The sequence below is a fragment of the Tamandua tetradactyla genome, chromosome 7 (assembly GCF_023851605.1).
Source record: "Tamandua tetradactyla isolate mTamTet1 chromosome 7, mTamTet1.pri, whole genome shotgun sequence".
NCBI classification, from domain to species: domain Eukaryota; kingdom Metazoa; phylum Chordata; class Mammalia; order Pilosa; family Myrmecophagidae; genus Tamandua; species Tamandua tetradactyla.
In genome coordinates, this window is record NC_135333.1 from 72,879,816 (window position 1) to 72,890,198 (window position 10,383).

Consider the following 10,383-nt stretch of genomic DNA (forward strand, 5'->3'; position numbering starts at 1 on the left):
TTGGCTTATTGATTTGGGGTCACATTTCCATTTTATACTTAGATGGTAATATAACCTATACAACATTTTTCAGGGGTCCATGCCTCAAAGATCCATAGATTTCCATAAAAATCATAGACAGCAAAAAATGTCCTACTGAAAACATTCCATGGGTAAGAATTCTGGTTAGTAAAAGCCACTGGTGTTTGCTAATATTCCTGTTATTGTCATGTATACAGAGAGACCACACCAGGTCACTGTCATTCTTTCTTTCTCCAAAACTCCTAACCTCCACAAAATAAAGATAGTAAATCACAGTGTGATGGTAGCGACTTCCTCTTTACTCACAGAAGGCAAGAATTTTCAAAGCACTGAAAACATTCTAATTTTTTTAACTGTGGTTATAGGAATATATGCTAGACTCTGTTCTGCAATATTTTCTTATACATTTCCAAGCAGTGAAAAGTCCAACTGTTCATATCTTAAGTGGACCTTAGTTTTCTTTCCCTAGGTTTTTGTTGAGGTTTGAATGGCATTTTAGTTATTGAAGTCATCAATTGCCTTGAATAGGTGCACTAGATAAGCAGTAAATAACAGGAAATAGTGTGGTAAGCTACAGTGGACACTAAGGGAGCAGAGATCCTGTAAAGAGCGATGAGAGTACAGTTCCTGCATCTTTGGAAAGGATATATAATTTTCAAAAACAAATTCATAGACTTGAAACAATATCAGAATAATTTCTACTTGGGGTTCCTGTCTAGCAGAACCTGAGAAAGATTTGGAGTGCAGGCAGTTAACTTGGGAAATATGTGGACCAAAGATTTGAAGAGGGAGTTTACATGGAGAAAGAAAGGCATCCAATAAAGGTGATGTTTTTATTCTAGGATCTAGACTAGGAGATTGAACTTAACAATTTTGAGTGACTCTGGGAAATGACGCAAGCACAAAGCACGGAATCCCCCAGGTTAGGACCGAGATTGCTTGACTACACCAAATCTTGAAATTCATTGGTTGAGACCTCAGCAGTACTTCTAGGCTGCAATATGTGAGAGGAACAAGGCCTTTGGAAGTTCTAGGGGAAGAAATAGCCTTAAAGCACAGAGATATGAAATTTAGTCTGCCAGAGTTCATCAATTATTCTGATGGATATGGGCAGGATAAAAATTATGTGTATGTACAAGTACATATAGATAGAGAGACCAAGAGATAGACAGATGGATTCGGCTCTGTTATTAGTGAGCTGAGCCTCAAGTTCTTGGGTTGGACATGGTCTTGCTACTTTTAATTTCTGAGTCAGTGAACTAAGATGAAAAAGAAAATGAACTATTTCTTCCTCACCAAGCACAGTTCTTAAAACTTAGAATTATTTCCCAATGAAAGTGATTTTTATTAGTGCTCAAAGTGTAGCAATAATCTCCATTCCATATTCTGTCACATCTCACAATTCGTCCCATTCCCTCAAATAAATGAAAACAAAATTTTATGTTTACATGGGGCAAAATTGATGACATTAGGTAGCTTTCTGCATATTCAGTTTTGTCCTATATTAAAATCGGGACAGGATATTTCATCTAAGGTAATGTTAAATTACCTTAAATTATCTAAGACAATATTAAATTAATTTCATGATGGTGATATTAAAATGCTTAAAAAGTCACAACATGAAACTTACTTTCGAGTCTATTTTTGAATGTAGATGAATAGTTTGATGGTATTTCAAGGCGCTAAATCATACATCAGTATGCCTGTTGCAAAGGCTGCCTTTCCAGCCCACATTTGAAATCACCACTAATGTCGCCCTCTGAAGACCAAAAGTACAAGTTGAAATAACAATATATTATCTGAATAAGATAACAAAGTAAACAAGTATAATATTAACATCTTAGTAATAATAAGACTTACTAGAGCAGCTGAGGTCATGTTCAAAAGATCTTAATGATATGGAACATTGGACAATAAGATGTTGAAAGAAGTTCTTAAGAGTTAGGTGAGTGAGGCTGTGAAATGCTGGCTTCTGTGGTAGATAGAAGTATGCGCCCTAATTTAGACATGTTCTTGGTCTTGACCCACATTCCTGTGGGGAGGAACCTATTGGAAACAGGGCCACTTGAAGACATTATTTTAGCTAAGGTGTGGCCCAACTGAATGAGGTTACCTTAATCCAGATTACTAGAATCCTTTATGAGCAGATGAAATTCAGACATAGAGAGAGAAGATAACATGGAGGAGTTGGAAGCTGGAAGGAAGGAACCCGGAAGACAAAGGAAAGGACATTGCCATGTGACAGAAAAGCCAATGCACCCAAGAATTGCCAGCCAGCCAGCGTGCTACCAACTCCAGGAGGACACAAGGCTTCTAGCTTCTAAAACTGTGAACCAATAAATTCTTGATAGTTAAGCCAAAACCAGTTTGTGGTATTTATCATAGCATCTGGATATCATAGCAGCTTGTATTAACTGATGCAGCATTAGAGTGCAATTTGTGACTGTTTATGTATAATACAACAGTAATCAAAGACCCTCTGCTTCTTCCTTTTTGATCTTTGCCCACCCTGGATCCCTGAGACAGGGATAGAAAATAGAGAACAGATGGAAAGAACAACTGCTCTCTGCAAAAGGGAAGAAATAAGAATCTACATAAATTATAGACATTGAGAGATGGGCTTTCTATGAAGCATATTCCATGTGTGCTCAGAAACAAGACAGCCTGGCTTTCCAACTTAAGTGGCCTTCTACATAGCTGTACCAGACTTCAATTTTATCATTAGCAAAATGAAGGTATTTATAGTATCTTTCTTATAAAGCCATTTTGAGAAAGAACTGCATTGATGTATGCAAAGTGCTTTAAAGTGTATTTGGCACAGGAAAATTCTTTATTGAATTTTACTACACTTAAGTAAATTTAGTTTCTGCTTGTCCATCATTTCCAATATAGATTTTTAAGTCAAGTTCAATATTCAAACACTAAAAGAACTCCCTCTAACCTTTTTTTTTTTGTTGTTATTGTTGTTACCAAAGGACATTACAAAAGAACAGTGAGAATTTCCTGTTTTGTGGTACCCAGAACATTTTAGAGCCAGTGATTGTGCTGCTTCTTACTCCTACTATACATATTTGGCTTACTAGTATTTGATTCAAGAACGCTATTCAAATACGCAATTTTTTCTCTTTTATGTTAAATTTATTCATACAGGACTTTTGGATTCCTTAACATCCAGCTCATCTCTGTTACACAGCCTGCTACTCCCCAACAAACACATATCCGACCTTCCCTTAATTGACCTTGGGACATCATTTCTTATGGCAGGTATATGTGGACCCAATCAGAAAATTAAAAGACTAAAGAAATAACTAAAAATGTTCTCTCATGGGTATGGATAATTTAAGGATAACTACTGTTTTCTTTTTATAAAAAGGACCCAATTTCCAGTAGATATTTTTAGGTTTGATGTGTGTCAGTATTTTCTGCATTTGTTTTAATTTCCTGATTCTTTCAGTAACTTAGAAATTATTTTGTGAAGCTCTCCTAACCAGTTTAAAAAATGACTTCTGATATGAACACCTCTAAATTCTGAATGATAATCAAATTCATCTATATATAAAATGGTCAATTTCATTTTATCATGGAGATAAGTAGAGAATGCCAAATGTAAATGATTCAATACTCAAAGCATTGGTTTTGAAAAAAATGTGCTATTTAAGTTGTGACATCAAAAGATTTCTGAGATTTCCAAGTTAACATACTGTATTGTTGTCACTAACAACATCAGCTTTTGTAGAATGTTAATGTAAATGTTGTTTCCCTGCAATTTGAATTCTTGTAGGAGAAAAAACTATGACCTGATGATTTTGTACATGAGCAAATGTAATGCTCTTACTCTGTGAAATCAGCCCACCTGGCCAAGGTATGACCCACGCATTGGTTGTGGGTCCTTCATTGCACCAAGTCCAGAGTGTTCTTTTCTCCTTTCTTTCCTATAACAGCTCTAAAAAGCTATGAGCAGCTCGACAGTCCTCAGTCCTGCACTGGGATTAGCAGAGGGTACACTTCCAAAGGGTGGTGCAGTCAGTGGTAGCGCTAGGGTGTGTTTAATGAAAGACTCTGTGCTTAAATGAACTCTCATTTGATTTCTGACTTGGGCACTTAATAGCTTTGTTTCCACAACTGCTGAGTTCCAAATGCACTCTGTGTGCTCTGGAGAAGATTCCGGTAATTAATAACTTTGATATCTAGAGAAAACAACAATTTTGGACCTTCGATTTTCTCGTCTATGTGATGTGTATCGTACCATCTACCTTGTGTTTCTGTTGAGAGACTGATTTCCCACATTCAAAGAACTTGGAGCTTGTTGCTTTCCTGTTGTACTAGGTTTCTAAGTTTCTTTGGCAATTCAAAAATGAATAATTAATCCCCTTTACTGTGTTTTAGAGACAAAGTTGGTAGAGGAGAAAATTTATGGACAATCTCAGTGAAGATCAAAGTACACCAGATAAAATCTGTGGTATTGATTGTAGCTCTTCATGGAATGTTTTTCTTTGCTAATGTTTCATTGGTTGGATTATCAAATCAAAGACTTAATGACTAAAAGATTCTTTCATACGTCCGTATGTCCATTATATGGATCATGAAGCTTTTGGATTCTCTTTCACTGGTTTCTGCTTTTAAAATCTTCAGCCTCTGTGTTTGTTCTTTAAGTCTTTGCCCTAGCTATATCTCTTTCTTTCTCTACAGGTTTTCAGATTACTCCATGGAGGTTGATTTCTGGGATCTTAGGAATAATGTGCCTTTTGTTGGTGTCTACTTTGGGAATTTTGTTGAAAAAATGTTAGTTTTTCTAGGCAAGTCTTTATAAATATCAAAATTTTGTTTAAACAATTTAGCAGTAGACCTTATAATTTGCTAATCTGTAATATTTTGTTAATTCAGAGATACATTTAATTCTGTACCTATTTATAAATATTTCTAATCATTTTTTTATAGCATTTACTAAAGAAGTTGTTCAGCCAACATTCTCCTCAGAACCCACTAGAGAACCCCAGGAAGTTAGGTTCTATTTTCGGAAATCCGTAATGTTGGTAGAGCATGAAAACAACAGATTCTTGTTTTACATACAGAGGGCCATGTTGGAATACTGCAAACAATAATACAATGTTACCTTTCTAATTGTAGGACATTCTCATCCTACTGTTCTTTAGTGTAAGAATGATTAAATTCCATTGAGTGTGCATCAATTATATAAAACACAATACACACCATTGCCTATAGCAGATGTGCAAAGGTTATTTATAGAAACTAATGTGTAAGTAACAAGTAGTTTTAGAATGAATAAATAGCCATTTAAATTTTTGAAACACCAATGAAATAAATTATGCTTTTTTTGCTGTTAGGCTCTGGTTGCTGCTCTTGCCATGAAAAGTGGATTGGGTACAGGTGCAGGTGTTACTTCCTTCTAATGAAGAAAAATCTTGGAAAGAAAGCATCATTGCCTGTGCTTCTCAGAATTCCACTCTACTACAGCTGGAAAGCAGAGATGAACTGGTATGCACTTAATTCTGTGTATCATATTTTCTTTGATCTAGGTAAGCATCATATTTAAGCAAGCTGATACTTTGATTCAAGTTTTTAAACAGAGGGTAAAATTAAGAGGATACATTTGAACAGATATCATATTAATTTCCTGTACCTTGAAACTATTATTACAAAATCCGATAACATCCCACAAAGATTTATATCAGAGGTATAAAAATTTAGATGTCAGATAAATGCAAGAAACTTCTCAAGGAGAAATAAAAGAAAAAAATAATAGGTCATTTACTCATTTTAATTAGAGACCCAACTAAACAACCTTGCAATTTCATTTCTTTAATTGAATTTGCAATTTCTTTGGTAATTATGTAGCTTATGTCATCTTTCTCCCATATATGTGGAACCAAGACTGGATATAAACATAAAAGTGACCCAATTCTTAGGAAAAAGGTGAAAAATTCTCTACGTTTATGCAGAACTGTGCTGAGTATAGGGTGAGTAGGTTACCCATGAGATTTATCTCTCTGTATAATGTTGGAAGATTTTGAGGTTGGGATTTCTGATCCCTGTGAAGAAACTTTCCGTGAAAAATTTAACTCCCTTCATAATTGCTTTCATCTACAGTAGTGAGATTTTGCAGTCTTTTTTCCTCCGGAAATGAATGGGCTTCATGAATGAGAAAACTGAGCCGTAAGACTGCAGTCTCTCAGTTGGAAGTTACAAAATTACTTACTTTGTGTGATTGATAGGCTGAGTGAAATGCTGGGACATGGATTTTCTTAAAAATGAACTCTTCCCAGTGTAGATGCAAATTTGGTAATGTGTTTGCCTGTTTCCAATCAGGGGTTTCTGATCAACCATCAACATTTTTACTGGATTGGGCTCTCTTATAGTAAAGACCATGATGCTTGGTTTTGGGAAGACGGCTCTGCTCTTTCCCCTAATCTGTAAATTTCTGGTACTCAAGTACCTTCTTGCATGCAAGTGAGTTTATTATTGGTCTCTGTGTGCACAGCTAACATGCAGGAGGAACATGCATAGTGCATGGGATTACAGAGAAGGTCAGTGGAACAACAGAATAGCAATTTTAACCTCACATGGAACATCCAAGTGTATGCTCAAGTAACATGAAAGTCAGTGTTCTTGTGCCACTAGAGAACTTTTGACATGCCCGTTTTGACAGTTTTCCTTGGGACAATCACATGGATGTGGGAGTGTGTATCTGCATGCTCAGATACACTGTCCTTGAGTCACAATCCCAGCAAGACAAAGCTGTATATCTACTCTCTTCTTTATTTGGGTAGAACCCAAAATTCTCAGTGTACTTCCTGTATTTCAAATATTCTGAGCTTATCTTCTGCATATGTGTAAAATTTGAATCTCATTTTCATTCATAAACATGAAATTTGCAACCTCATGGGATGACAGATTGTATACCTTGAGTTCTTTGCCCAAACTAAATCAATCAGTATGCCTTTAAACAAAGCAGAAGTAAAGCAAATCAAAACTGTGAATAAGAACATCAAGAAGGAAAATCCCTGTTCTCAAAACTATTGATTGTTGAGGGAATAATTAAGTTTCTTAAACAATGTACTATAAAGTCTTGAAAATTGTGATTATTGAATGAAAAAAACCCGGATTGTTTCAATATGTTGTCTCATTCGAATGCTTTTAGAAGTTCTACATTTAATGAAAAACATTGTCCATCTCTACATTCTCATTTTCCTTTCCCTTTTGTAAATATTTTCTTGCTCATTACAGATTTTCAAGTTCTCAGAAACTAATTCCCGAGAACTGCATATTATATAATCCAACTGAAGGTGTTTTGAATGAAAACTGTGTGAAAAAAAGTCATTTTATCTGTAAGCAACAGCTTCAAATGTTTCCTGGGGCTATGAGGGTGAATGCGTGATACAACTTCAGATTCACTAAGAATAGGACCTTTTCTCCTTTACTGTTATTAATTACTTACTTGTGTAGATATATATCTGTAAAATGTTTCAATTTGTGTATCATGCAATTTGTACGTATTTGAAATCGAGTTTGAAAATTGATGAAATTTCTATGTCTACACTTGAACTTATAAAGCATCAAAATAAATACTTTCATGAAAATTTAGATTTTATTTTGTGTTTTTAATATTAAATGTATTCTCATTTCATGCATCTTTTCTTGCTGTTCCCCACTGTATAAGCTTAAGGAGAATTTTCTTAATATCAAATAATACATATCAACATCGTTTCAGTCCTTCCTATGTTGAACCAAATTGGAAACTCCCTTCCTCACCTTTCTAAATGTGAAAGTTCTTTTAATGCTTTTTTTTTTTTTTCACATGGGCAGGCACCGGGAATCGAACCAGGGTTTGTGGCACAGCCGTCAAGAACTCCGTGAGTGAGTCACTGTGGCCTGCCCTCAATGTTTTTTCAATGAAGTATTTCTTGAATACACACACGTATGTATGTATACACACATACCTTTTAATTTAGAGCTAAAATAGAGCTATATGACTGCTTTCTCATACGTGTCCTCCAGCTTCAGGGGGAAACAAATTTTGCATCTTTTCTCGATTTTATCTTCTGCAGAGCAGATGGAGGCCTTTGGCAATGCCTTTGAAATATGTGTTTCCCATGTGACTGTTCCCATGTTCTGCAAGGGGAAAGGGAATCCAAGTCCATATCACATGAATTCACAAACTTTTTCTTCTCCCACCTAGATCTCTCTCATTGTAAGCTTATTCATCAGTAAAACAGTCAATTATTTGTGCACTGAAAATCTTTTCCTCTGATCAATCTAAATAATTTATTTTCCTAAAAGTCAGTTGCCAAATACTGCACAACTCCCCTTTTTTGGGGGGAATGGGTAAGTCAGAGCATTTTATGGTGAGTTTTTTGAGGGATCCACAAAACGGTACAGATAATACTGAGGTCTGACACCTCTGGCCTGGTGGGATCTTCTTGCTCCAGTCTCCAAGAGCCAGTGCCTTTTCAGGACCACTGACAACAGGTCTCGAGAAATTTGGGTCAGTATCCCTATCTGCTTTCTAGTTTTATGCTCCAATTAAATGATAGCAAGAAGCAAAAATCAGGTTCAATATATAAAGGGCCAGAAAGATGAAAGAGCCTCTTATATTTTATTTATTAAAATATAAATAGAATAAGACTACAAAAAAGACCACTCCAGGTTCTTGTGTGAAGATTGACTTAGGAAAAATGCATTAAGTTTGATGAAGAAAGGTGCAGGTTAGAATAAATGTCTTTCAAAGTATTTGAAATCCCATTAAGAGAACTTATGCATTGCACATTCTGGACAATTGTCTATGTGTTTTCAAAATAATGCATTTTTAATCAAACTAATCCCCCCACCCCACCCCCAAGCACAATATTATAGAGGGGTTTATAATAAAAGCCAACAGTTTCATGTCCCAAATGTATCATCTCACTTTGGTTTGATTTTGCTACAGCTGGTTGTTTTCCTTGTAATGAACAAAGGACAGTCTGTTTTCCTTGGTTTAGCCCAAGATGAATTTCAAACTGTTTTTAATTGAGCCACACATAAGTATAAATTTAAGATTTTCCTTTTCACATCATCACCCTTTCAAGTGGTGAGAACCCCCGGGGTATCTAGAGCCCCTAGATGTCTGAGAATTCATGGGCATTCACTACAGTTGAAAGAGGTGGATGAAAAATGAGATTTAAATATAATGCAATATGCCTAATTTTAGAAATTAATCCATGCCTAAAGATTATGTTTCTTGGAAGAATAGAATTTATATTGCTTTATAATTATAGCTCAGGTATTTCTTCATTTCCCATATCATTTTAGGGCATTGATAAGGGAATTACTGCATTGAACAGAGGCCATTGGTCACCCAAGACAGACATTCTTTCTCAGAATACGGACCTATCATATCAAACATGCAAAATGAAGGTTCATCTGATGTTGCTTTTTTTTTAGCATAGTCAGGCACTGGGAATCAAACCTGGGTCTCCGTCATGGCAGGTGAGAATTCTGCCACTCAGCCACCGTCACACTGCCCTGCTGTTACATTTTTAAAAATTCTTTTTCCCTACCTGTTTTAATTTCCTAGACTAATTAAAGCAATACCATGAAATGGGGTGGCTTAAACAATGGGAATTTATCCACTCATGGTTGTAGCTGGGAAAATGTCCAAATCAAGGCACCATCAAAGTGATGCTGTCTCCCTGACGTCCAGCTGCCATCAATCTTTGGCTTCTTTCTCACATGGCAAGTCACGTGGCTGGTCTTTCCCTTCTTTTCCAGGTTTCACTGCTTTCAACTTCTTACTTCCATGACTGGCTCTCACTCTTTTTCTGTCCCACCCCCACCCCGTATTCATTTGGTTTGTAAAGGACTTAAGTAATACAATTAAGACCCAACCTAAATGAGGTGGGTGACGCTTTAACTGAAGTAATCTCACCGAAAGGTCCTATTTACAATGGATTCACATTTACAGGAATGGATTAGATTTAAGACCATGTTTTTCTGGGGTACATACACACCACTATACAGCTCTTACTGCATTCTACTTTCTCTCATTCTGAGACTCTTTCTAGTCTTTGGGGTGGGGAAGATTTCTTTTATATATAAGGCTTTCTAACGAATCTCTTTCAAAAACACATGATGAAATTTCTTACATATTAACTGTGGAAAAACATTTTTTCTTTTGCTCTCAGTTTTGCTATGAATTGTGTTAAATGTACATGAAAGGTTCTATTTGGGCGAATGTCTCCCTGTTGGATGTAGAACTAAGGGGAGAATGATGAGAAAATAGTTAAACAATATTGCCTAGAATCTCTTTAATCTTCCCTAATTTCATCCTGTGCCATGACTATATAGTTTTGTACTGCTGTGTAAAAC

At 35.8% G+C, this 10,383-nt stretch overlaps 1 pseudogene; it reads left to right on the top strand.

Annotated features, from left to right (window-relative positions):
* Nucleotides 1-3,974: 3,974 nt before the first annotated feature.
* On the top strand, nt 3,975-7,417 carry LOC143690498 (natural killer cells antigen CD94-like; annotated as a pseudogene).
* The last annotated feature ends 2,966 nt before the right edge of the window (nt 7,418-10,383 follow it).